General features: G+C 44.7%; 1 protein-coding gene across 2 annotated transcripts in view; it reads left to right on the top strand.

Annotated features, from left to right (window-relative positions):
• Positions 1-563: 563 nt before the first annotated feature.
• PRDM10 (PR/SET domain 10) overlaps positions 564-27,708 on the top strand; it is an 85,531-nt gene continuing 58,386 nt past the window's right edge. The window contains exon 1 of one of the 2 annotated variants that reach the window (XM_027093002.1): positions 564-1,140. The gene's annotated coding sequence lies outside the window, so the exon portion shown is untranslated. The remainder of the gene's footprint in view (positions 1,141-27,708) is intronic. The other variant, XM_027093003.1, reaches the window with a different exon arrangement.

Below are 27,708 nucleotides of genomic sequence, written 5' to 3' on the forward strand. Positions count from 1 at the left end.
TTATCCGTTTAAGATCTAGTGTGCTAAGTATTTTACACGTAAATCCCACTTTATCTTCCAAATAACGTAGCAAGTTAGATGTCATGGACAGGATTACGGCTCCCTGAGGGTCCAAAGGCTCAAGGTCTCTTCAAGATCTAGTTGCCATTCGTATTAGGGGCGGGGAACTACAGGTGGCATCTTGCTGCAAAGCCCGAGCTCATCTCTCTGCACTGGGCTGCTCTGCGAAGGCAATTTTAAGGGATGGTACGATGTGGAAGCCTGAGGTTAAGAAAAGAGTGAGTTAAGCCCTTGGTTAACCAGGGTTGAAAAACATCTTCACGTCTGTGAAAATCACTTCCTTTCAGCATGGTAAAGGGGAAAGGAGAGACGCAGCGCCGCACTCCGGGCTTCTGCCGGGCTGAGGTCAGACGCCAGGGCCGGCTCCGAGGCGCAGGGCTTCCGCGCGTGGCGTGGCCTCGGCTGGGCGCTCCGCAAGCCGGCCCGCTGCCGGGGCCCGAGCCGCCTCCAAGCCCGCGCGCCCTCGGCCCGCCGCGTCCTGGGGAGCAGTTCTCAGGACGCGGGCCCTCGGGGGGCGTGCAGCACCCGACGAGCAGCTCCTCCTCCCAACCTCGGGCACCGAGGCTGGAAGGCTCACGACCTGGGCCGCCGCCGCCGGTCCCTCCGAGCGGTCTTGACCCTGAAACCGAAGAGTCGGCTTCTCTGATTGGCTTAGAGCACAAACGCAGGCGAGCGGTGCCTGAGACCCGCTCTTTGATTGGACTTGAAACGAACAGCAGAGCACGAAATAAAGAGGCCTTCCGTCATTGGGCCACTGTGTAAATCTCCTTTTAGCTTCTCCGCTGACTGAATAAGCGTCTCAGGATCTTCGTCATGAGTCTTAAATCTGGGCCTGTCAGTTCGCCCCAGCGTTACTCCTCTTTAGGCGAGGCATGGAGTTTACAGAGTTCAACCAATCACATAACGCCGAGATCAGGTTGCCAGGCAGGTTATGCTAATGAGGCCCCGCCTTTTATGCAGCTCCCACTCTGCGGCGGGAAGAACCACCTGGAGGTGGCGGGGGGGGTTTGATTTCCATCACCCCTAGGGAGAGAGGATCGGGGACCCGCTGATCTTCCAGCTCCCCTCACCCAACATCGTGTAAGTACCTAAAGGATTAAGGGAACCGGATAAGCCAGCGTCCAGAGTACCCCATCGACTGGGAGGGTGTTTCGTCTTTGCTTAGTCCCACCCAAAATGGCGCCAAGCTCTTTCCGCGTCTCAGAGCCCGGCCGGGGCCAACCGACCGCGGACCCGGGTGGGGGGGAGGACTTGATGGTGGTGGTGGGGGAGAAATCCCGGCGGCACCGCCCGATGGTACAGTCCAGTCGGGGCTGGGACGAGGCACCTCACTCGGGGTGGGGGGTCAAACCATCTGCACCTTCCAAGGGGAAAGGGGCAAAATCCCTGAAGGAGCCCCTCCTGGTGCTGCGTTCAGCCATGGCTCCGGCGCCTCTTCGCCCTGCCTTCCCTGCGCGCAGCCTCCCCCCTGCGACCCCCGAGCGGCTCGCACGCTCCGCCGGCCGCGCGCACCTCTCCTCCCCTGCCCGCGTTGGTTGGGCCGGGACGGCAGTTGGGCGCCCTGCGCGCTCCTGCGGCGGCTGTTGGGCGGGCGCTCGGGGTGCGGCGGGCCGTGTTGGCCGGCGGGCGCGGGGGCGGCGGCTGGGCCCGGAGCTCGGGGACGGCGGGCTCCGTGGACTAGGCGCCCTGCTTTGTTTTGGGAGGCCGCGCCACCGTCCTGCCATTGATTGCTGGTTCCCTGTCCCTTACGCACAAGTTGGCGTCCCGGGACCCGGCGAGGCCCCGCTCGGAGGGCGTGGGGGTGGCCCGTTTGGGTCAGTCGTGGTGCATGGTGTCCTCCGTGGGCAGGGCGCAGGCCGAGGTCCACTTGCGCTCTGGGTCGAGTGCAGAGGCGCGAGCCCGAGGCCTTCGGGGAGCGGGTTGGTGGTGCACGGTTGCCAGCCGAGGGTCAGCTTTCCTTGAGCACTTTAGCCCGTGACCACGTATTAGGTCCTCCACTAAGTAAAGTGTACGCATCGCTTTGGAATAGTGCGTGCGTACGTGCTTAGCCTTGCTTGGCGGATTGGTTGGGTTTCGATCCATTTTCAATCTATGTGTAGGTCTAAGCACAAAGCGGGCTGGTTTGGGGTCTGTAGTCGAGGTTCGGCGTGTGAGGAGTCCCGCCCAGCGCGGCCCTGTGCCATCTGCGCCGAAGCCCGTTCAAATCTTGCCTGGCTAATCGTCCCCAAAAGTTCTTTAAACTCAAAAGCACTTAACGTTCATTAAAAACAAAATCACTCGTGACGCTCTGCGGCCTCTGCCTCAGACCCGCTCCTTTGTTTCTCTTTCCACCTTTTGCTGGAAGCTCTTTGAGGGCAGGAAGGTACATTGCGTGTTTTTGGTATCCTTCCATCCACTCCACCCCCCAGCACCGCAGCAGCTTGAGGAACCGTACTTATATGATGCTCTAGAATTGAAAAAGCAAAATTTAAAAAAAAAAAGAAAAATTGGTGGGCGCAAAGCCATGCTTCAAGCAGTGTTGATGCAATCTGATATGTTTACAAAGTGACTTCTGGGTTTACTTTTGCGGTACGCGGGCCTCTCACTGTTGTGGCCTCTCCCGTTGCGGAGCACAGGCTCTGGACGCGCAGGCCCATCGGCCATGGCTCACCGGCCCAGCCGCTCCGCTGCATGTGGGAATCTTCCCGCACCGGGGCACGAACCTGTGTCCCCTGCATCGGCAGGTGGACTCTCAACCACTGCGCCACCAGGGAAGCCCCCTGCGTTTACTTTTTAAATGAAGTGAAATCGACAAAGTGAACCATTTTAAAGAGAACAATTTAGTGATAGATGCGTATTTAAAAATTTTGGAGCGAGACTTTTTTCCCACCTGTGGCTCTTCGTCACTTTATTCTTTGAGCACCCACTCTTGGCTCTGCTCTTTTGTTTTGCGAGGGCGCTAAACCGCTGTCTTTTTCTAAATAAGCCATTTTTAGTTTTCTAGTGTTTTGCGGCGTGCTCCACCACGCGTTAGTGTACTGTATATGTGAATATAATACTGTATAGTGTACTGTATATGTGAATATAATCGAGTATGTATTATAGATAAGGCAAAGCCCACGTCTTCAAGGGCCCTCAGTGCTTTTTAATAAGAGTTTATCATGGTATAAGGGATAGTGTATCAATCCAGTGTAATCCTAAATTGGTTGGCACTGCCTCAATTGCCACTTGTCTGAATTTATTTTTTTCTTCTAGTTTTAACAGTAGTACATGATCATTGTAGAAGACATAGAAAATATAGAACAGTATAAAAAGTAAAAATTAGCTGAAGTACAATTACCAGAGATAATTTCTACTGATATTTTGGTATGCTTCAAATCTTTTTTGTGTGTGCATATAAACATTTTTACAAACTTGGCGCATGATATGTGGTTTTCACATCTAGGTTTTTTGTTTTTTTGTTTTTTTAATGTAAATAGGTACCTAATGACGTCACTGATGATTTTCCATTTTCAGTAGTTTTCCCCATTACTTGAAGGGGGCATCATGAAATCCTCTGAACTAAAGGAATTATGAAATTTGATTCATTTTGTTTTTCACAAGCAGAATTTATTGATTACTGTTTAAATTTATCATAGGTAACCTAATGGGATAGGTTTCTGAGTAACAAGCAGAACTGTTCCAAGAGTTGAGAAATACTGAACTGTAATTTTGGTTTCCTTAATAATTTTAAGCACTGGTGAACACATGGTAACTGCATAATTTCGTTTGGTGCAAATGATAAACTGTTAAACACCCTGTCATTGCAATGTTGGAATTGTTTAGCCAGAGTTTGTTTTAAAATAGAATGCTGATGTACTTTGACCTATTGCCACTAAAATACACAGTCTTCCCCCACCCACCTCTGTCCCAGAGAGTGTAGACACACCCTGCCCAGCCTTTTGTGTGGTTTTCACAAGCAGAATTTATTGGTTAAACAATAAATGTATTGTTTAACTTTATCATAGGTGCTTTAATAGATTAGCAAATGAGCATTTGGTCTCGTGTCTAGAAGGGGCCAGCGAGTTAAGAAAAAGGAAGTGTTTTACTATAACCAAATCTTTGCAGAATGGTCCCACTGGATTCTCCAGGGGTACTGGGTAGGGGCAGGAAGGTGAGGGGGGAGCTTTTTCTGACTTTATTATATTGGTCATTCTCTGTTGAAGCCTTTCTCTCCCTCTCTGGCCTTATACTGTTTACATGAATTACTGCTAAAAGGTGTCTGGCCTCCTTCCTTTTTTTATTCTCAAAGTTATAAGCCTAGTTCAGGACTTATGTGGACCTGGTGCCTTTCCAGTTTATTTCCTTGCAGCCCTACTGTGACACTGATATTTAACTATTAGTACTGAAACATTACTTCCACTCCCTTTCCAAAGTCCGTCAGGGGCTTTGGGCTTCCAGTTGCCTAGACCTGTGTAGATTTTAAAGGTTCAGGTTGTGGAAAGCAGCTGAAAGTAGGTTCTTTTTGGATAACTTTGAAATATTTCAAAGAATTGGGGTTGAGGAAACGGAGAGGGAGGTGGGAGGCTATAGATTATACCAAGTCACAATTATAGCAAGACTAGTTAAAAATGTGGTGAAGTGCCCTGGTACAGGAAGATCCCACATGCCGCAGAGCGGCTAGGCCCATAAGCCATGGCCGCTGAGCCAGCATGTCCGGAGCCTGTGCTCCGCAACGAGAGAGGCCACGACAGTGAGAGGCCCACATAACGCAAAAAAAAAAAACAAAACAAAACAAACAAACAAAAACAAAACAAAACAAAAAAAAAAATGTGGTGAAAACACTCATTATAAAATTATAAAATCAGTAATGTGCAACGCTTTAAGAACTCAAAACATACAGATTGCTATTGGGAAAATAGTCTGTTATTGTTTGTTGTCCATTTCTTGGTTGAATTCATTTATTTCAGCATCAGAACATTGGAGCTAAATGCTCGCTTTTTTTACCCACATCCTTCAGTCTGACGGTCTGGCTCTCACGGTCTGGCCTGTTTCCCACTGTCCCTCAGATCTGTGCTGTCCGGTATGGTTACCAGTAGCCACATATGGCAGTGAAGCACTTGAAAAATGGCTAGTTCTGTGAGTGTGAAATGCATGCCAGATTTTGAGATTTGGTATGAAAAAAATGAACTATTTCAATATCTAAAATATCGATTACATGTTGAAATGATATGTCGCATATCCCATGTTAAATAAAATCCATTACTGCAATTAATTTTGCCTGTTTCTACTTTTAACAAATGTGGCTGCTAGAAGATTTAAAATTATGTATATGGGTTGCATGCGTGGCTGCCTGATTTGTTCACTGAACAGCCACCTTAGGCTTAGTCTCGTGGTGGGGGAGTGCTCCCAAGTGGCAGTAAGTCATCATACAGTGGATTATCTTTTTGTTTCTATAGTTTCAGCCAATAGATGTGTCTGATTTCTTTTAGTGCTTATGATAGCTCTCACAGAAGCATTATTATTCTTTTGAAGAATACCTTAATCTCAAAACCATTTCCAGGTAATTGAGTTAACTGTTACTGAATAAATATATTCAATTAATCATTTGAACTTAAAATAATGAAATGCCATCTGTTAAGCACATAATCCATTAAAAAAAAAAAAAAAGTTGAGGATTTCCCTGGTGGCGCAGTGGTTGAGAGTCCGCCTGCCGATGTAGGGGACACGGGTTCATGCCCCGGTCCGGGAAGATCCCACATGCCGAGGAGCGGCTGGGCCCGTGAGCCATGGCCGCTCAGCCTGCGCGTCCGGAACCTGTGCACCGCAACGGGAGAGGCCGCAACAGTGAGAGGCCTGCGTACCACAAAAAACAAAACAAAACAAACAGACAAAAAACAAAACAAAACAAAGAAGTTGAGCTAAGTATAATCAGCTGAATTTTCCCCAGCTTGGTCTGCTACTTACTCACTGATTTTTACAATATACTGTTTTTTCAGAGATTTAAGAAATATTTCTGGGAGAAACTTGAAATTGAAAAAATCAAGCTCATAATTTTTTTTCTCCTGTGATTAAAAAAAAGGCCACAGTAGTTTGCTTCTAAGTGTGGAACACTTTGGACCAGCTCGTGGGACAGCTATCCTTTTAAGCACAAAGAATCATAACCTACAGATAAAATCATATTCTTTTTACACCTATATTTGAAAACATTGACTGTTTTGCCCTTACGTACCTTTGTGGATGTGTTTCTTTTTACTACCCTGTATGGGGGTTTGATACGGTGTCAAATTTAACAGCATGGGCTCTGGGGGCAAAGGAACCTAGATTTAGAGCCCAGCTTTATTGGCTGGCTGTGATCTTGGGCCCATTAGTTAACTTCTGTAAGCCTTGTTTCTTTATCAAATTATTAATCTAGTTCCTTAATTATTAATGGGGATAATAATAGTACCAACCTCAAAGACTCCGTGTGAGAATGCCTGTTATCACTGTCCACAGCGGTAAAAATGGCTCAGTAACTGTATACTGATTTTGGATATTCTACTTCAGCCAAACTAGTCTTCTCACTGTCCCTGCAATTCTGGGGTTTTCCTTCATGTTTTCACACCTTCATTTCTCAAATGGAATGTTTGTTCCTTTCTGCCCACTTCTCCCTCCTTCCCCAGTTCTGCCCGCGAAAATCCCATCCATCCTTCTAGAGCAGTGGTCAGTAAACTTTTTTTGGTAAAGAACCAGATAATAGGGACTTCCCTGACCGTCCAGTGGTTAAGACTCAGTACTCCCAATGTAGGGGGCACGGGTTTGATCCCTGGTCAGGGAACTAAGATCCCGCATGCTGCACTTCAAGGCCCGCCCCCCCCCCACAAAAAAAAAAACCCCAAACAAAAGACAAACAAACCAAAAAACCAGATAGTAAACATTTTCAGCTTTGTGGGCCGGAGGGTCCCTGAAGCAACTACTCTCCGCCCCTGGTGTGAAAGCAGGGCCATGTTCCAATTAAACTTTATTTAAGGACCCTGAAATTTGAAGTCATATAATTTCCATGTGTCACAAAATATTCTTCTTTTGTCTTTTCAACCATTTAAAAATGTAAAACCATTCTTAGTTCACAGGCCATACAGACAAACAGGTGTCGGTCTGCCCTGCCCTGGAGCCAGGTGAAAGCCGAGGTGGGGAGGGAGGCGGAACATCTTACCTGAAAGGGATCCCTCTTGTCTCTGAGTGCCCTACAGGACTTTTGTACTGCTTTGTAATCATTGTAACATTTATTGAGTGCTTAATTAGTATCGCATAGCAACTATCTGTGCTTATTTCTTGCTTCCTAAACATATTGTAAATTCCTAGAAGCTTTGGATATTTTATAGTCCCCTCATATAGAAGGCAGTACAAAAGTGCCTTTCACTTACTGGGCTCTAAAATGTTTGGAGGAATAAAGGAGTGAATACAATTAACATAAGACATTAAAGTGAGCTCTGGAATTTTCCTCCCTTTTCTTCGAAATTCTTATTTTTGGATGCAAATCTCACCATTTTGTTGGCATTGCTTGAAGATTTTGAGGCCAATCCGCTAGGGGTTATTTTCAGTCTTGCCACAAACCATGATTATAGGCAACCTTATCATCATATTCTTCTGATAGAGGAAAACTATAATCCTTTGACTAATTATTGCTTTGTGTTTGACTGACTTTGAAGTGTCCTTTCTAAGACACCTGTTTACATTTAATCCTTACTGTGCGACAGTGACAGACGGTGTTTTAACTACTTTACAAATGAGAAAAAGGAGGCAGTTTAGTGAATGGTGTGGGTGGTGGGAGCAGGGTGTCTGGGTCCTCTGTCCCAGGCAGTGGTATGTATATTTATGAGATTTCAGCCTCTTATTCATCATTTATTCATCTTCTCTTTTATTCTTTTTCTCTTGAAGTTGATGAATTGAAAATATTCTGGGATTCTGGGGAATTCCCTGGCGGTCCAGTGGTTAGGACTCGGTGCTCTCACTATCGAGGGCCTGGGTTCAATCCCTGATCGGGGCGCTAAGATCCCACAAGCCGTGCAGCACGGCCAAAAAAAAAAAAAAGTATTCTGGATTTCCAGTACTTCATAATTTGATAAATATAAGGACTAATAGATGTTTAGGACTTGTTTATGTGACATACAAGTTTTCTCAAGTATGTTAAACCCTCTGAAGTGAGATATGATATAACCACAAAACAATAATTCTAGAATTAAAGCTAAATTATGGAGCAGTAATTGTGCTTTTTTTAAAAATTAATTAATTTATTTATGGCTGTGTCGGGTCTTCGTTGCTGTGCACGGGCTTCTTATTGCGGTGGCTTCTATTGTTGCGGATCACGGGCTCTAGGCGCACGGGCTTCAGTAGTTGTGGCTCGAAGGCTCTAGGGCACAGGCTCAGTAGTTGTGGCGCACGGGCTTAGTTGCTCCGCGGCATGTGGGATCTTCCCGGACCAGGACTCAAACCCGTGTCTCCCGCGTTGGCAGGGGATTCTTAACCACTGCGCCACCAGGGAAGCCCAGTAACTGTGCTTTGATGAACTTGGTTTCATTTAAAAATTTTAAGAAAGTTGATATTCATATTTATATATACTTTTCCCAAACCTTAGGAATCTCATCAAAAAATTATATCTTTTGGGCTTCCCTGGTGGCGCAGTGGTTGAGAGTCCGCCTGCCGGTGCAGGGGACGCGGGTTCGTGCCCCGGTCCGGGGGGATCCCACATACCGCGGAGCGGCTGGGCCCGTGAGCCATGGCCGCTGAGCCTGCGCGTCCGGAGCCTGTGCTCCGCAACGGGAGAGGCCACAACAGTGAGAGGCCCGCATAGCTTTTTCTACATCATTTAAAAATCATATATTTTTTTCTGATTTGTGGTTTTTCAACAGTTATAAACTGTAGGAGAAATATTTTAATTCTAACAAAATATGTATAAGACCTTTACAGAAAAAATTCAGAAACTTTATTGAGTGACTCCAAATAAACTCTAAATAAATGGAGTGACACTGGTTTGAGGATTGGAAGATTCAATATTGTAAGGCATTGATTCTTTGGAAACTGACTTATGGATTTAATGTAATCCCAGCAAATTGAAGAAAACTAGACAAGCTGATGAAATTTTTGCCAAGGCCCAAGAAAAGGCAAGACACTCTTGAAAAAGAAAAAGAAGTTGGAAACCCTTCTGTTCCAGAGATCAAGAGCTAAATAATTAAGACAGTGTGATCCTGGCACCGGGTTAGAGCAGTAGACCAACTGAACACGCCGAGGAGTCCAGAAACAGTCTCACACACATTCAGACACTTGATTTATGACCCAGGAAGCATGGCAAATAAAAGGCCAAACAGTACAACTTTTAGAAGTTGACATAGGAGAATATGTTCATGACCTCAGTCTCGAAAGGGTTTCTTTTTTTTTAAGATGTTTTTTATTTAAGATGTTACCTGCACTAACGGAAAAATGGGCAAAAGTCTAGAACAGGCACTTCAGAAAAGGAGAGATCCAGATGTCTAATAAACATACGAGAAGGTGTGCAACCTTGTTAATAATCAAGGAAATGCAAATTACAACCACAGTGCCGTGTTACTTTGAGCCTAAATTCAAGTTGGCAAACGTGTACCTGACTGAAAGTCGGCAATACCAAGTCCCAAAGCTTTTGAGCAATAGAACAGTCATACGTGGCTGGTAGGAATAGAAACGGGTATGACTACTTAGGAAAACCGTTTGCCATTACCTAGAAAGTCAAAGACAAGCAGACACCAAAGCCCAGCGACTCCACTGTTAGAGAAGTTGATACACATGAGAGAACCAGGAAGAATATTTGGGGTAATTAATTTTCCTGATATGGGTTGATTCAGTTCATATTTGAGGGCTGTTACGTTCTATACACAGGTAGCTTTATTTTGGCACAAGGGTAAATAAATTATTTATATTTTTTCCCCTCTCTGCTGGGGAAAAAAATAATAATATCTAGTGTGTTCCTCATTTCCTAAAACAATGCTGGGCACAGAAGAGGCGTATAATAAATACTGTTGTGTTTTTAAAAATTATCATTTCAATTCTTATAGTGGGTACCCTTCACTATAGCTTTGTAGTTACCTTAACTCTGGCTGTTGACTAATTTGCTCAATTAAATCTGGCTGCGGGTTTGGTAAATTACAACCTCCCCTGGTTCCTTTGAGATCCAGCCTAGCCTACTGATTGCATCATCTGGTGGGAGTCCGAGGAGACAGCACAGTGCTGCCATGCTTGGGTTCTGGCAGCTTTGCCGGGAGGAAAGCTGTGCAGCAGAGAAGGGAAAAGATGTCTAAGCTCTGTAGTGAAAGGGATCTGTGTTCAAATCCCGCTTATCAGCGCTATGGCCTTGGACAAGTAATAATTTTTCTTTTTTTTTGCGGTACGCGGGCCTCTCACCTCCGTGGCCTCTCCCGTTGCGGAGCACAGGCCCCGGACGCGCAGGCTTAGCGGCCATGGCTCACGGGCCCACCCGCTCTGCGGCATGTGGGATCTTCCCGGACCGGGGCACGAACCTGCGTCCCCTGCATCGGCAGGCGGACTCTCAACCACTGCGCCACCAGGGAAGCCCAAGTAATAATTTTTGGTTGTTGTGAGGATTAAGTGAAATTGAGTATTTAATAAGCCACAGTGCCTGGCTTATGATGGGAACTCAGTAAATGGCAATAACCATAATTATTACTATGCCAGTAGTTGTTTGCTTAAGTAACATTGAATTTCCACAGTATGTGTTTTCAATCAGTTGAACTATGAATATGCTGATTTTTAAAATAAAGAGCTGCATCTGTTAGGGGATTCTAATTCTGTGGTCTTGGACTTCCCTGGTGGCACAGTGGTTAAGAATCCGCCTGCCAATGCAGGGGACATGGGTTTGATCCCTGGTCCGGGAAGATCCCACATGCCACAGAGCAGCTAAGCCCATGCGCCACAACTACTGAGCCTGCGCTCTAGAACCCGCGAGCCACAACTACTGAGCCCGTGTGCCACAACTGTTGAAGCCCACACGCCTAGAGCCTGTGCTCCGCAACAAGAGAAGCCACTGCAATGAGAAGCCCGCGCACCACAAGGAAGAGCAGCCCCCGCTCGCCGCAACTAGAGAAAGCCCGCACAACAGTGAAGCCCCAACGCTGCCAAAAATAAATAAATAAACAAAAAAACCCTGATTTTGTGGTCTTAACTCATTTGATGTGTAGCCTATATCTGAAGGAAGTGGTCTGGTAAGTGTTTGCAAAGCGTAGATACGGCTGAGCTTTCTAAACAGGAATGGAATGTCTCTCTTTATGGGACAAAGTGCTAATCACATAGTTTTAAAATTCTATCCGTTTAAAGTTGAAATACACATGTTATCTAGTGAAATACATTAGTTGTGAGAACTCTTGCCTACAGTTAAGACATATTTATTCCCCAATGAATGTTTAACAATTAAAATATATTAAATTGTCTTTTACTTGGAAAGAAGACTTTTCTGGATAAGATACCTTCATGATCTAATACTTAGCATCATGAGTTAAATAGTTAGTAACATTTGGAATACACTCTATACCATTGTAGTATACTGTAACAAACATCCCACTCTATCTTAACAGTGAGCCTGAGTTAGGTAGATCAGGTGTTATTATTCCAGTTGTCAAGATAAAGAACTTTTACTTGTCTCACATCCAGAATTTTCCCACTACTCTGTACTGAGAAAACACTGTAAGAAACGTCCTGGCTTGTAGAAGACACCTCTGAATACCAGGCCGGTGGTGGATGATGGCCTTTTATAGTAGTTTTATTAAGATGGAGGAGGTTGAAATTAGATTATAATGTTAATTATATGCCATTAATATAGAGTTTTTATGAAGGCAGTAACTGCCTCACTATGTCATCTGTCTGGACTCACCATCTTGTTAATTAAATGTTTATTTTTGACCATTCTGTGTTTCATATTTAACTTTGCAAACAAGGGGCTGAGGTTGAGGAATGAGAATTTGAAAATGAACAGAAGATGAGGCCCATATTACCTGTTCACAGGGGGACTGAATTGGATACAAAGGGAATTACTTCAAACCAGTGTCACTTTGCTTCGTAGTCTTGGGGCAGAGCCATGGTCCAGGCTGTTTGAACAAAAGGCTGTGCCTATTTCAGGAGTTGAGGTAGAGTGAACGAGTAGTTACACTGTCTTCTCTTGTATTATATCCAAAATGTTAAATTATGAAAATTGTGCCCTAGAATAATTTCTTCCAAGCAATTTTAATATTCTTTTTTTTCCAGTTAAAACATTTTAAAGCGCTTGAATTTGTTGAGGAAACAGCTTAGTACTTGAGATTATGCCTCTTAACATTATCTAGTATTTTATCCTAACCTGGATTTGTGATTGTCGAGTCATAGTTACCACCCAGAACCCTCTGTAAGAAAGGCTTTCAGGGCCCCAGAAGACCCACCTGCAAGTCTCCTATTTAGTTACTGCAATTGCTAATTCAACAAAGAGCTTGTGATATGTGGACCAGATAGCTTTCTTTGTACAGGTGCGCCCGGGCCAGAGATTGTATTTGTACCCTTGCCAGTTCTCTTGCGAATAAATGCTACTGTTGAGAAAGGGAGCTGGAAGGATTGTGCTCAGAGCTGTGTCATCCATTATCCGTAGTCAGAAAACATGGATGCTCCATATGATTCGATGAGTCATTTGTATTAATCTCTCAGTCTTCAGATGTTCCCCATTAATCCGTATTTGCATACAAAGCTTATTTCCAATATTCCTGGTAAGTGCACGGAATGGATTTGCTTGTTATCATGTGGTGAAGGGAAGCTGGAAAATCAAATGTGCATGAGAGTAATCTGGTTGGCAAGGAGGACCACCTGAACTAACAACCACACAGCCTTTTCCGAATTCTAAGACATTCACACCACAAACATTAGAGAAGCTGGTAAGTTGCATATTTTGAAGAAAGGTGTAAGGATTCTTGCTAAATTTTTGCTTAGTAACAAAAAAGAATCTCTTTTTTAGAAGGTGACTTTGGGCAATAAAGGTCTATGAATAATTTTTTTTTTTTTTTTTTTTTGCGGTACGCGGGCCTCTCACTGTTGTGGCCTCTCCTGTTGCGGAGCACAGGCTCCGGACGCACAGGCTCAGCGGCTGTGGCTCACGGGCCCAGCCGCTCCGCAGCATGTGGAATCTTCCCGGACCGGGGCACGAACCCGCGTCCCCTGCATCGGCAGGCGGACTCTCAACCACTGCGCCACCAGGGAAGCCCCTATGAATAACTATTAATATCATGAAGTTGGAATAAGAATTCAGAGCTCTAATCTTTGCCCAGTGCTTCCTGAAGGCAGTTCTTGGCCTCAGTATAATCAGTCCTTCATGTTACTTCTAGAATGATTTTCCAAAAGATGTTACTGCCATGATAAAATATTTTTCTTCCCTTGCTGTGTAAGATTTAGCCAGATCTGGTTGACTTCAGAATCATCTGGAGAGGTTTATGAACAAAGCTTCCTGCTCTTCCCTTCGACCTTTGCAATTGAGAGAATCCAGAATTTCAGGGGGGAGGCTCTGGAATTTGTCTTTTTGCCTAGGTCCTTAGGTGAATCTGATAAAACCAGGTTATAAACTTTGGGAACTGTAATTCTTCAACTTGAAGTCTTTTGTAGATCTACCCTAACTATGGTTTGAGGCTTTTCTCTCTTATAGTCCCTGAGCATATCCTCAACTTCTCTTGCCTCTGGAACTTCCTTAAGCTGTTCCCATCAGAAATGCCATTATGTTTGCTCCAGTAGCAAGTATTATTCTCTCTCTTTCTCTCTGTATCTATCTCCCTGTATAGAAAGGTTCTTGATGTTTATTGCCAAATTGCTTCCTAGAAGGTTTGCATTGATTTAAATTGCCCATCTTTTTTTCTTAAAAAAAACCCCAACAGCTTAATTGAGATATAATTCACGTACCATACAATTCACTCAGGTAAAGCATACAATTCAGTGGCTTTAGCCTGTTCACAGTTATACAACTATCACCACAATCAATTTTAAAATATTTTCATAACTCCAAAAGGAACTCCGCCTCTTAGCCATCACCCCTTAATTCCTCATTTCATCCCAATCCCTGGGCAACCACTTATCCACTTTCTATCTCTGTTAATTTGTCTTTTCTGCATATTTCATATAAATGGATTCATTCAGTGTATGGTCCTTTGTGACCAGCTTCTTTCACTTAACAAAGTTTTAAAGGTTCATTCTTATTGTAGCATGTATCCGTATTTCATTTCTTTTTTTTTTTTGCTGAGTAATATTCCATTATATGAATGTACCATATTTTATCTCTCTGTTCATCAGTTGATGAATGTTTAGGTTGTTTCCACTTTATGGCTATTATGAATAATGCTGCTATGAATGTTCATGTCCAAGTTTTTATGTGGACATATGTTTTTATTTCCCTTGGGTTTATTATATCTTGGTGACAAATCTCTGGGTCATTTGGTAACTCTACGTTTAGCCTTTAGAAATTGCCAGACTGTTTTCCATAGTGGCTGCAGCATTTTACATTCTTACCCAGCAGTAGATGAGGGTTCCAGTTTTTCTGCCTACTCACCAACACTTGCTATTATCTGTTGCTATCTCAGAATTTTGAATGAAATTGAGAAGATTAACGTATACTACAGAACTGAGCATAATAGAAACTAGGATATCCTTAAAAAAGGCAACTTTGTGTAGTTAGTGGGCATAAAAGATCTTGCCAGTGTTAAAGATATAGATTAATATTTTGCTGAAGTTGAGGGTACATAAGCTATGTTCAACTATAATTCTGAACCTCCATATACTATAGATTTTCTTAGTCGGAAAAACCTTTCCTGTTAGTGGAGAGTTTACAGTCTGTATGATTTGAATTTCAAGAATGTTCCACTTACACAACAGCAGGTGAAGAGCCAGAGGTGATTAACCCTAGGAATGAACACGCATTGTTAAGGTGTATTAATAATTAATATCAGTAACCGGGGCAACCACAACCATGAACGTCTGCTACTGTTTCCCAAGTGCCAGGTATGGTGTTCTGTTTCATTGATTTCATGGCTTCACATTATCATTTCATAGTTCTACCTTAGCAAGTGGATCTCTCGTTGTTGTTCCTGCTCTATAGATGAGGGAGTTAAGGCTTGGGAAGTGAGGTGACTTGTCTCTGGTCACGTAGTGAGTGGATGGTGGCTGAAGAGCGTGAACCCAGGCCATCTGACTCTGGAGCTCTGTTCACGCCGCCATGCTAGAGATGGGGGAAGGGGACGTGGGGTGGCAGTAGGCTAGCGGAAGGTCCTGGTAAGACGCCAGGAATTGTGTAAGGACTGACCATGGCTCTACAGGAGGGAGGACTGTCCAGCTGTGATTTCCGACGGTTCTGACGGTCACCCCTGAACCTCTGTCCATCCTGTTAACTAAAGCAGGTTGGAGGCCCCAGGGGAGGGGAGAGAGGTACATTCTAGTTCCCAAACTGCCCTACCACCAGCCTTGGCTGTGCCACCTTGAGCCTGTGTTTATCCCTTGTGAGGTTGGCTCCTCTTAATACCTGACCTACTGCGACAGTGCTGTCATGGGCATGACACAGGTCATGCCTACAGAAACTTCAGAAATTCTACAGTCAGACGTCAAGATCTATTCCTTGGGTTGTAATACGTGGACTTCTCAGAGAATTTCTTTTAATACCATATTTGACCCAGTGTACTCTGTGTTTATAAGGATTATTTTGATTTGGGAAGCAGCTGAGTTCCATGGACCTTTGCAGTCTTATAGTTGGCGTGAGTTCAATTTCCCTCAGAATATTCGGATTTGCTAGTTTATGGTACTAGATAATGTCTTGAGGAATTTGCTTTCTCCCCCTCCATGTTTTTTTCTTTCCAGCTCATTAAAGTTCAGTTATAAACATTGATATCATACATATACTTAATTTCTTAACTGTGGAAGTAGTTGTGCACCATCATTTTAATGCTGACACATTTTTTTATTTATGGGAATTCATCCTAAGAGTGTTTTTGTTAAGAAAGCGGTTCCCTCCTAAGGCAGGAGACTGGACCATGCGTTCATTCCAGAAGCATTTGTGGACCCTCTGCTGTCGGCCGGGTTCCAGGTGCTGAGGGCCCTGCGTTGTCCCATTGGGTGAGGGCGCTCTCGTGCAGCTGCATTCCCCCGTGGCGGGTGGCAGGGGACACAGACTCTGCACAAAATGCATGCATCACTTAATTGATGGTACATGCTTTGCAGAGTGTGAAAGGAGAGCAATGTGGAGACAGGGAACAGAAAAGGCCTGCTGAGGAGGTAACACTGACCCTGAAATCTGAATAGGGAGGAGGAGGTGGCCATCTGAAATGTTGGCCAGAGCATCCGGGTGGAGCCACTGCAAAAGCCCTGAAGGCTGGCCTGAGCCCTGGGAGCGTGTAAAGCTAGAAGGGGAGAGGTCTGCCAGCGCGGCCTTTAGGGGTCGGCCAGCAAGTGAGCTTGTGAAGGAGGTGCCGTAGAGGTGGGAGGAACCAGGACAGTTTAGTGTTAGGAGGTGGAGAGAAGAGCTTAAGGAGGGTGTGAATGCTCCCCAGGTCAAGTGAGCTGAGAACCTGGAGGGAACCTGGGGTTTGGCTGTAGACTTTTAAAAGGTGCAGCCTTGCAGGGGGGCAGGGTGGTGTGTTGGCAAGGGTGGAAGCCCAGTTGGGGAGGGAATGTGGGGCGAGGAAGTGAAGGTGGGCTCGCCAGCTCTTTATTGTGTGTGAGAACAGCAGAGAGAAGTAGGTGAGCAGGAAGGTGGGCCCAAGGGAAAGTTTGTTTTTACTGTAAACATTTTGTTGAAATATAACACCTTTAGAAAAGTGCACAGTAAAGATAGGAGATACTGTGCACATTTGCTGATGTGAGTGTTCCAGCAGGGAGGGAACAGTGATGCTGCAGAGGAGTGGGCGTGGGGAAGCGTGCAGAGCGGTGCAGCCCTTGAGGGGACCAGACGGACAGGCTGCCCAGCAGCCCAGGTGGAGAGCCCTGGGCTTGGGTCAGACTGGGGACGTTCCCTCCATTGCAGTGTATGAAGAAGGAATATTTAGTTTCAAAGTTGGGAGAATCACATTTTAATAACAACACAATATTTTTAGATACTGCCTATATTCCAAAGCTTTCTCATTGCTTTTCTGCTCCTTGATAAATCAATGACCTATTTAATGATTCTGGGTGTATCTTGATTATACTTTGTCATATCAGATGTGTCATATGACAGTTTTTTCTTACCAGGGGCTACCATTACTGGTGTCCACAAGTTCTCAGATTTTGATAAACACAGTCACAAGGTCAAAGGGGAAATGTTTTCACAGTCTCATCCCCCTGGGATTGCCCTCAGTTTCCTGCCAAGGCAGCCAGTTCTGAATGGTCAGACCCAGGAGAGAGGGGATGCTTATGGAAACGTGCCTGCATTTCTGCACCTGCTTTTCCCCTTGGAGCATTTTCTGATTCCCAGGAGGCTGGGAAGCTGGTTGGAAAGGGCTACTACGAGGCAAGAGAAGCAGGTAGTGCTTTAGGCTACTTTGTGGGGCTGGAGAGATAAGACATTCCAGGTGAAGGGCTGCGAAGGCCGGCTCTGGTTTTCCCCTCAAGCTATTTGTAGACTAGGCTGTACTGGCCGGCAGGCTAACAAGTCACCCCCGAAGCAGCTGAATAGCAGAGTGGGATTTTGGTAGTTTCACTTTGCTGGGAAGAAAAAAATTGGAATTCCGGGCCCACCAAGGAAGAGGCTCCCTAGGAAACACCTACCTGGAAATTTCCGTTGCCACTCCCGGAAGGTCAAACCTAAGAGCAGACTCTGTCTTGTAGGCCTGCAGAAAGTGCCGACCAGCCTGGAGTCAGCTTGGTGGGGTGGAGGGCCCTTCTGCAGCCTGCGGGAGGATGGGCAGAGGGTGGAGGCCGGCGGAGGCAGGTGGCCGCTCCCAAAGGCGCCACAAGGCTTCCAGACGCTGGTGGCTTTCTGTTCCTTGATCCACATGCCTTTACTTTGTGACCCTCCCTCAGGTCGGACACTAATGATCTGTGTGCTTCTCCGTAGGCCTGTGAGACACTGCGGTTTGAGGTTTCCACCTGAAATCTTTTAAGAGCAGAATGGAAGACCCCTGATAGAGTCCTCTTTGGAATCGCTTTCACATTTTACCAGCCAACCAGCTATTCTTTGTAAAAAGGAAAAGGCAAACATCAAGGTCTATCATTCTTTAGAACTCCCACTGAGTGCTGCCTCCTTTTGAATTCTCAAAGATATTAATGTAGAATTGTTAGGCTAAGACCCCCAGCATGTCCTTAGCCTAGGTTTTTCTTTTCTTTGAGTGAATGGTAAGAGTTCTTTTGAATGACTTGATGGGGTTCAAATGCATTGCTGACAAACTATCAAATGGGATGGGAGGATCAATCTTTGTTTTCTTTTGGTGCATGAAAAGTTCTTATCTGAACTAGGAAAATAAAGCCTGCGTTTCTTGGGTTGACACAAAGAAAGATTTGCTTGCATGCATCTTTTGAGGCATGAAGAAAGGAGTGCCACAGCCCTGACTGGAAAAAATAACCTTCTTTCAAAGAAGAGAACCCTTAGTTGATAGTCTCTGAAGCCCTTTGTGTGTACAAGAAAAGTAGGAGGAATCATTGCCTAATGTGGAGATTTCTGTGGGAGAAGTGGAAGGCAAAGGGCCACAAATGGAGAGGCAGAGATGGCCGAGGTGGCCGTTGCAGGCCTCTTTGACACACCTCATTCCTTGCTTGCTGTTATCATCCTGCGTTTTCTACTCTGTGTTTTTTTAAAAAACCTTAGTTCAGCTCTCTTCTGGTTACACAGTGTTGTCCTTGTTTATGGCCAGAAACAAATTAGGAAAAGTTACTTAGGATATATTCTACAGCAGTTTTTAATTTAATTTAATTTAATTTAATTTATTTATTTTTAATTTTTGCCTGCACCGTGCAGCTTGCGGGATCTTCGTTCCCTGACCAGGGATTGAACCCAGGCCCCGGCAGTGACAGCACCGAGTCCTAACCCCTGGACTGCCAGGGAGGTCCCTCTACAATAGTTTTTAGACTGTAACAGGTAGTTCAGTCTCATAATATTAAAAGTGCAGCTTACACCGACACTTATCTGCCATTCTCCCCTGCTCACGACCCAGTTTCTGAAGGTTTTTTCTGGAGTTTTTTCCCCAGTGGCATAAAATTTTATCTGGAGTTTTTTTGCAGTCTTGTGCTTTTCACTATTTGCTTCATTGCCAACATTTATAACAAATGTAAAATGTGAATGGCATCGGTGGAAATACCTGGAGGACCCCATTATGATCACTTCTTCATCCTTTATCTTTACCCTTAGACCTCTCTGCTTATATGGAAATATTCCAAATCCATAACTGCTTGATTAAGAACCCCTTTTTTAGTTGGAACCTAGTCAAAAGTTTATTATAATTTTAACAATTTGTTGAAAGCCTTTCTGAAAGCCTTGTTCCCTGATTATTTATTTTTTCAGAAGCGTTTAGTTCCTTAGGTGTACTTCCCTTCACTGGAATTGTGCTTACTTTATTTCCTCGTGGAATTAAGAAAACGATATTTTTGTCCTACTACTTCGCCCTCACTTGTAGGTTTCCAGGAGCTCTTTAGCTGGGGTCATAGTAGCCCCTTAAGATGGAATTGGGCTCCGACAAACGGAGGGACCTCAGGCCCACCAGACCCAGGACTGCGGGTGAGTCATCACCCTGTCTGTGGTCACTTGGTCCTTTGTGAACTGTAGGCCGGTCCCGCGCTAGCCCTCCCCCTGGCCCCCGGCTGGGGTGAAGCTCGAATAAACAGTGTCTGCGGAGCACCTTGCTGGGCAAGGAGAGGGTGTTGCAGATAGTTTTCACTCCTCATTTTCATTTTTTCTCAATGGAGATACTAATTTGTTGTGAATTTTTAAAATTGAGAAACTATGGGATGGGTTATTTGGGCTTCCCCTTTTCAGCAAGAATGGGGAATTTGTGTTGAAATCTGTATACGTTTGTTATTTGTCCATTGTTACTTCCTCTACCAGTTCCTGTTCACCATTTAGAACCAAGTTCAGTTTTTTTTCCCTTCTGAGTTCCAAAACTATTTCTTCCAGAAATCAATGAAATGTAACATCTCAGCCTGCCATTCTAAATGAGTGAACACTGTGGAAGCCTTTTTTTCCCCACATTTAACTAATTAATTAATTAACTGAAGTATGGTTGATTTACAATGTTGTATTAGTTTCTGGTGTACAGCAAAGTGATTCAATCATGCATATATGTATCTAGAGTTTTTCATATTTTTTCCATTATAGGTTATTATAAGATATTGAATATAGTTCCCTGTGCTATACAGTAGGACATTGTTTAGCCATTCTGTATATAATAGTTTGCATCTGCTAATCCCAAACTCCCACTCCATCCCTTTCCCATCCCCCTCCCCCTTGGTAACCACAAGTCTGTTCTCTAGTCCATGAGTCTGTTTCTTTTTAGTAGATAAGTTCATTTGTGTCATATTTTAGATTCCACATATAAGTGATACCATATGGTATTTGTCTTTCTCTGTCTGACTTACTTCACTTAGTATGATAATCTCTAGGTCCATCCATGTTGCTGCAAATGGCATTATTTCAATTCTTTTTTATGGCTGAGTAATATTCCACTGTATATATGTACCACATCTTCTTTATCCATTCATCTGTCGATGGGCACTTAGATATAGTAGAAGCCCTTTATTTCCAGTCTGCTTGGTCTGATTTTATAGCTCTCACATTTACTGTAGCACCTCAGTTGTGCAGAGGTGACCAGCTGTGCAGAGCAGAGCGCTCGTTGTGATTCTGTCCTGTTATGTCTTCTGAATCATGAGGATATGGGTTTAAACAACTTTGTCAGCTGTCGTGACATTAAATCAGCTGAAGGAGTTGATGAGTGATACTTCTCAGACTGGTGCTGGCGCACGGTGGCACATCCTGTCCTGAGCTTGGCCTTTGAGTACTGTCTTCCCTCGGGCATGCCATGGCCACAGTGCCAGAGCGCTGAGCTGGATGATAGCTTCTGTAAAACGGAAGCTGCCCGAGACACGTGGTTTCCAAAGTACCCTCCCCCGAAACAGTAGTGTTCTAGAGCTAGACCAAGGTGTTTTTTCATTTAAATAAAAATAAAGGATAGAATTTTCTTTATTTTGAGCTTCTGTCCCATGAAATTTCATTAACTCTTGGTTGCTATTACTGCCAATCACCTTAGTCAGCACTAGGAGGTGACAAATGAAAAAGTAGCAAAAAAAGTTAGTGGAAAACTTGGGAATACCTAGTCTTGCTTAATCTGATAGTTTACAAAAATTATAAAATGAGCTTGGATGTGATTTTTATATAGCTCATATAATGGAGCCATTTATGCTGGAATCTTAACACAGGTCAAGTAATCTTAGTTTATGGAACGAGAAGCAGGGTGGAATGGTGGCCACCACATGGGCTCAGTAGCCACATGCCTGGGCTTCTGGGCATCACAGCTCTGCCACATAATAGCTCTTACCAGCTCTGTTACCCTGGGCAAATCACTTAATCTCTCTCTTTCTCTGTCCCTCACCTATAAAGTAGAGACAATAATGTACCAGCTTCATGGGTTATTGTGAAGATTAAATGAATCAATACATGTAAAGTACTTAGAACGTGCCTGGCACGTAGTAAGTGCTGTACAAATGTTAGCTAATATTGTTTTGTGACTTAAAAAATATATATGTTAATGTTTCATGGTGCTTGGCAAAGAACACTGTGGTCCTGTCTTGTGAACATATTTGAGAACCATGGGCCTGGAATTTCTCTTCTAGTTCTGCAATTCTATTATTCTGTGTCATAGAATTGGATTCCCCATAATCTTTCTTTTCCCTTTTTATGTTAGTGCTTTAATGAACATGTTCTTCTTTTTTTTTCCCCTCTCTACATAGAGTGAAATCATTCTTACCAAGTGGAATCTAATCTTAAATATGACTTCAGAAGGTGTCTTTTCTGTTTCTTGACATAAGGGTGTTTTTGTATTGTGTACGTTAGTTACAGTCGTTTTCTACTGTTACACAGCTAATATCCTTCCGTTCTTTATCCTACGGATGAGAACACTGAAGCTCAGAGAGAGTAAACCAATTGTCAAAAGCTAAGAGTGGCAGATCTGTGATTTTAAGCCAGGCTGTCTGAATCCCGAGCCTGCTCTCATATAAGTACGGCAAATCCAAGTTGCGGTTCCAGTGGCTGCGTGCCTATTCCAGTGTAACTAACCTAAAGCAAGCTCAGGCAGCATTCCCTTAAATGGAGACGGATTTCTATGTGAGCATTCCTGAAGGATGCTCTTTTTATACTTGGGTCAGCAAAAGTCACCAGATAGATGTGCCTGTTCATTCCAAGAAAGGTGAAAGGCGAAGCAAACAAAAACAAGCAATTGCTTGTACATCAGGCCAGAGAGCCTCTGGGCCCAGCCATTGTCTGTTTGCCCCGGGAGAACCCTCCTGTCGGTGCACACTGCTGCCCTAGGCCTAAGGGGAGGCGCTGGCTGGCCTCCAGGCCTTGGTGTCTGTTCCCCGCCCAGCCTTCTCACGTGCCCTGAGGTCTCCCTACCGCTGGCCGCGCAGGGCTGGCTGCTGAGTTTGTGCACTGCGGGACAGTTGTTGCAGGCTGGGCAGCAGGAGCGCAGGGAGAGAAGGAGAAGGAAATCTGCCTCCTCACCCCCGCTCTGCTGGCTGGTCCCCTTCTGTTCTGAGCTCCCCACAGCTCCCTCCCACGATTGCAAAGCCACCTCCTCCACTTTCCTTCTCACAGTTTTTATATTCATTTTGCAAGTCTATCAGCCTCCCTCTAACTTCTTTCTATGGCGTGTGTCGTGTAGGATTTCAAGGAAGGAGTTAGCAGTCTCTGCTGGGTTAGTTTGCCATGAGCCAGAAAAGTTGATTTGCAAGTGTACTGTCTGGATTGTGGCGCACTTCCTTCCACGTAAAGGATGGTGCATCTGGAAGGCACCTCACCAGTGCAGAAACCTCTCTTGCATTCTTAGTGTTTCTGAGGTTCAACAATGTGCCATAATCCCGGGGAATTTAACAACTATCTATAACAATGTGTGTTTTTTTTTGTTTTTTTGTTTTTGTTTTTTTGCGGTACGCGGGCCTCTCACTGCTGTGGCCTCTCCCGTTGCGGAGCACAGGCTCCGGATGCGCAGGCTCAGCGGCCATGGCTCACGGGCCCAGCCACTCCGCGGCACGTGGGATCTTCCCAGACCGGGGCACGAACCCGTGTCCCCTGCATCGGCAGGCGGACTCTCAACCACTGCGCCACCAGGGAAGCCCTGTAACAACGTTTTAAAGTGAAATTGTATTTATAGTTCATCCTGTTATCCCGGGTGCACATCTACCTTTGAAGGTGGATCTGGGCCTCTTCTTCCACCTCTACGTGCAGGTGATGAAACGGGAGCTTCTCGACTCCAAGTCCTGAGTGGTTCTGGAGAATTGGCTTCTTTCAGCCCAAAAGGGCCGGTGTTGGTGGGAACCAGGCTGGTGGATGGTGAGGGGATACGGCTGTGGGGTGGGAACTACGAGGAGAGCAGGCGATGTGGAGGCTGGGTCACTGGGCCACTCCATCGTCTGGCTCCGGGCCAGCCTTGTTAGTGCAGCAGCTGGAAAGGCAGGCATTTCTCTTTCCTTCTTTCTCCCCCTCACGTTTCCTCACTGTCCTTTTTACCACGCAGGCATCCCCGGTGAGCTGGGAAGCCAGCTGCCCATCCCTCCCACTAGACTGTGAGCTCCGTGGGAGCAGAGCTCTTGCTCAACCTTTTATGCTCGATATTCACAAAGCATGAAAAGAATTGCTACCATTTCTCGAATGTTCGTCATTATGCTACGTGATCCCAAATGCTATCACGTTGTCTTGAATCTAAGATGTTGGTGGTAAGAAACAACAATTATTTTATGTATCATTACAAAAGGAAAAAGCCTTGCCAATTAAACTCTGATTCAAGTGCTTTTTGGTACTTAGAATTTTTATTGGATACTTGTTGAAAGAGCTCTTTTAGATTTATTTAGGCATAGATTTTTATCACATCACTCGTGCGTACATAAAAGGGAAAATATAAGTGAAATGAACTGTTTAAGATATTCCTAAAATGTTGTCGCTTTCAGAGGCTGACTTCAGAATCACTTTTGGCTCAGGGTCATCGATGTCTCTGTACCATCAAGAGTGCTGGGGACACAGCATTTCTGAAAAGAGGGCACACTGCTGTCACCAGGAATCTCCTCCAAACAGCCTGTACCCATTCTGGGAGTTCTGATCCCGGTGTTTTTTTATTCAGCCTGTGGCAGGCCTGTCTTTCCACGTATCTCAGTAATAACATTGCACAAAGCAGCATCATTCATGACGCTGTCTCTTATACCCAAGTCCCATAGGTTTGTTGGGCAAGGTCATTTTTCCAGTGATGGATATTTGCTTCCCTAATCAAATTTGTGCCCAGCTGCTGTTCCCATGCCTTTCCGTTTTAATGCCAAATTACAGTGTCATCTTTTTGCATTTAAAATGGCAGTTACACGCAGGGTGTCTGGTGCTCACAACACACATGACTCAGTGAAGCGAGGACAGAACTAATGAAGGGCTGTAAGCAAGGTCACACACGCGGGCAGGGCATCCACAGCCTCCCTGCCACCTGGGTGAGAGCGACGGTGGGACACCAGTGTTGTAAAATAGACCCCTCATTCAGAAGTGTTAACAGGTGAAAAAAAGTGCATTAGAGACTTGATGAAATGCAGACTGTTAAGTCTTAACAACAGCCATGCCGGGCAGATAATTTGGATTTTCCAACGAGGAGACTGAGGATTAGTCTGTGGCTTACTGACATCACACCTAGTAAGGACATGGTAGATTTGGGGGCATAGAACCCAGATTTGTCTGATGCTATAGCTCCTACTTTCAATTATATAACACCATTCATTTATATATATATATATATATATATATATATATATATATAAAATATGTAACATATGTAACATATATGTATATATATAGGACCTAGAACAGTATCTGGCACATTTAATAAATATTTGTTTTTAATAAGTATTTAATAAATATTTGTTGAATGAAATCTAGAGAGGATAGAAATGCTTCTCTTCCTGGAAATGAAGTCGCTAACATTTTAGACAGTGGGTGAAAGAAGGAAGGTAGGTGGCCATTTTCTAGACAAGGTACAGCTTGTGGATCTCGGGTTCTTTCAGGTCAAGAAGACGAGCGGAGGAAGTCTGTCCCTAGCTCACAGAGCCTGTCAACACTTGCCTGTTGGACAGTGCTGAGGCAGTTCCTGGAATCATCCTTCCGCCTCGCCCATAAATCAAGATCAACAGGGTTCTATAAATTGTGCAGTTAAAAAAGTAATAATAGGGCTTCCCTGGTGGCACAGTGGTTGAGAGTCCACCTACCGATGCAGGGGACACGGGTTCGTGTCCCGGTCCGGGAAGATCCCACATGCCGTGGAGCAGCTGGGCCCATGAGCCATGGCCGCTAGGCCTGCGCGTCCAGAGCCTGTGCTCCGCAACGGGAGAGGTCACATCAGTGAGAGGCTCACGTACCGCAAAAAAAAAAAAAAAAAAAGTAATAATAAAAAAGGAAATCAAATATGACAAGCCTTGCTATGAAGAAAGTTCAGGTACAGGGCATTGGTTATTTGATAAATTGCTAGGTTTCTGAAACTATGAGGACTTCCCTGGTGGCACAGTGGTTAAGAATCCGCCTGCCAATGCAGGGGACACGGTTCGAGCCCTGGTCCGGGAAGATCCCACATGCCATGGAGCAACCAAGCCCATGCACCACAACTACTGAGCCTGCGCTCTAGAGCCCGTGAGCCGCAACTACTGAGCCTGTGTGCCACAACTACTGAAGTCCGTGCGCCTAGAACTTGCGCTCTGCAACAAGAGAAGCCACTGCAATGAGAAGCCCGCGCACCACAACAAAGAGTAGCCCCCGCACACCGCAACTAGAGAAAGGCTGTGCCCAGCAACGAAGACCCAACACAGCCAAAAATAAATAAATAAATTTATAAATAAAATAAAAAAAAATGAAATGTTTTGAAAATTCTGAAGCTCTTATAGCTCATCAGTAAAATATGAAAGTTGACACATTTGAGCACTACCATGTGCTAAATCTGTGCCTGGGATTTTTACATATATCATGTAACCCTCACTGTAACACCAGTAGGTAATTATCATATCCATTTTACATAGGATAGTATCGAGGCTCAAGGTGTTTAAGTGATTTGGCCGAAGGATGTAACTACTGAGTAGCTGAGTCATTGGGGAAGCCCGGATGTTCAACTCAGAGTCTGTGGATTTTCTACTATACTCTGCTGCTTCCCATCTAAGCTTAAGGCTAGAAACCACTTTATACTCTTGTTTTACAGTTAAGGAAGCTGATGCTAGAGGATTTTAAAGTGACTTACTTAGTAGTGGAGTCATACCTAAAATTCAGTTTTCTTGAACAGTTTATTAAACAATAAATAATTGCAGAATGTCACACTGTTTTGAATAGTTTATTAGTTACAGGAGCTCAATAGGTCTTATAAGTATCAATATATCTTAAAGAACAAGAACTGGGTATTCTGTATCACTGCTTTAGATTCCAGACACTTTTTGAATTAAAGGATTTTCACCATCTTTTATTAGTTTAATTTTTTTATAATGTATTTTAAAATAAATTTATTTATTTATTTTGTTTTTGGCTGCGTTGGGTCTTTGTTGCTGTGTGTGGGCTTTCTCTAGTTACGGCATGCGGGCTTCAGTAGTTGCGGCACGTGGGCTCTAGAGTGCAGGCTTAGCAGTTGTGGTGCACGGGCTTAGTTGCTCCGCGGCATGTGGGATCTTCCCGGACCAGGGCTTGAACCCGTGTCTCCTGCATTGGCAGATGGACTCTTAACCACTGCGCCACCAGGGAAGCCCTTTTAATTTAATTTAATTTTGTTTTGGCTGTGCTGGGTCTTCGTTGCTGCCTGCGGGCTTTCTCTAGATGTGGCTAGTGGGGGCTACTCTTCGTTGCGGTGCACGGGCTTCTCATTGCAGTGGCTTCTCTTCTTGCGGAGCACGGGCTCTAGGCACGCGGGCTTCAGTAGTTGTGGCACGTGAGCTCAGTAGTTGTGGCTCACGTGCTCTAGAGCGCAGGCTCAGTAGTTGCGGCACATGGGCCTAGTTGCCCTGCAGCATGTGGGATCTTCCCAGACCACTGCTCGAACCCATGTCCCCTGCATTGGCAGGCAGATTCTTAACCACTGGACCACCAGGGAAGTCCAAGAATTTTCACCATCTTGGGCTTCTTTGTGTGCTAACAGTATTCTAAAATTATTGGGAGCTGACACTGTGGGCAGTATTTCACATCTGTATTGCTAAATTTTACTAGCAGTCTTTCCTATGTGTCGATGAACTGTTCTGTTATTTTGCTCCCATCTGCCAAGTAGTTATTTTCATTTTTTTCTCCCCCTTTATCCTTGCCTTCTGCAGTCTCTGGTATTTTATGTCATGTAATGTATACTTCCTTATTTTGGTAAGATTAGAAAAAAGGTATTTCAGTCTAGAGTAAATATCCTGTCCCTTCCCATCTCTTCTTTCTTGTTCCTGTTCATCCTTGAAGATTCACCTTCTCTGAGAAGTCATCCCTGGACACCCCCATTGGGATCAGGTGTCTTCTCTCTTCCCACTGCGACC

This window comes from Aethalodelphis obliquidens, unplaced genomic scaffold (assembly GCF_003676395.1).
Source record: "Aethalodelphis obliquidens isolate GAN/ISIS:26980383/991018 unplaced genomic scaffold, ASM367639v1 scaffold82, whole genome shotgun sequence".
NCBI classification, from domain to species: domain Eukaryota; kingdom Metazoa; phylum Chordata; class Mammalia; order Artiodactyla; family Delphinidae; genus Aethalodelphis; species Aethalodelphis obliquidens.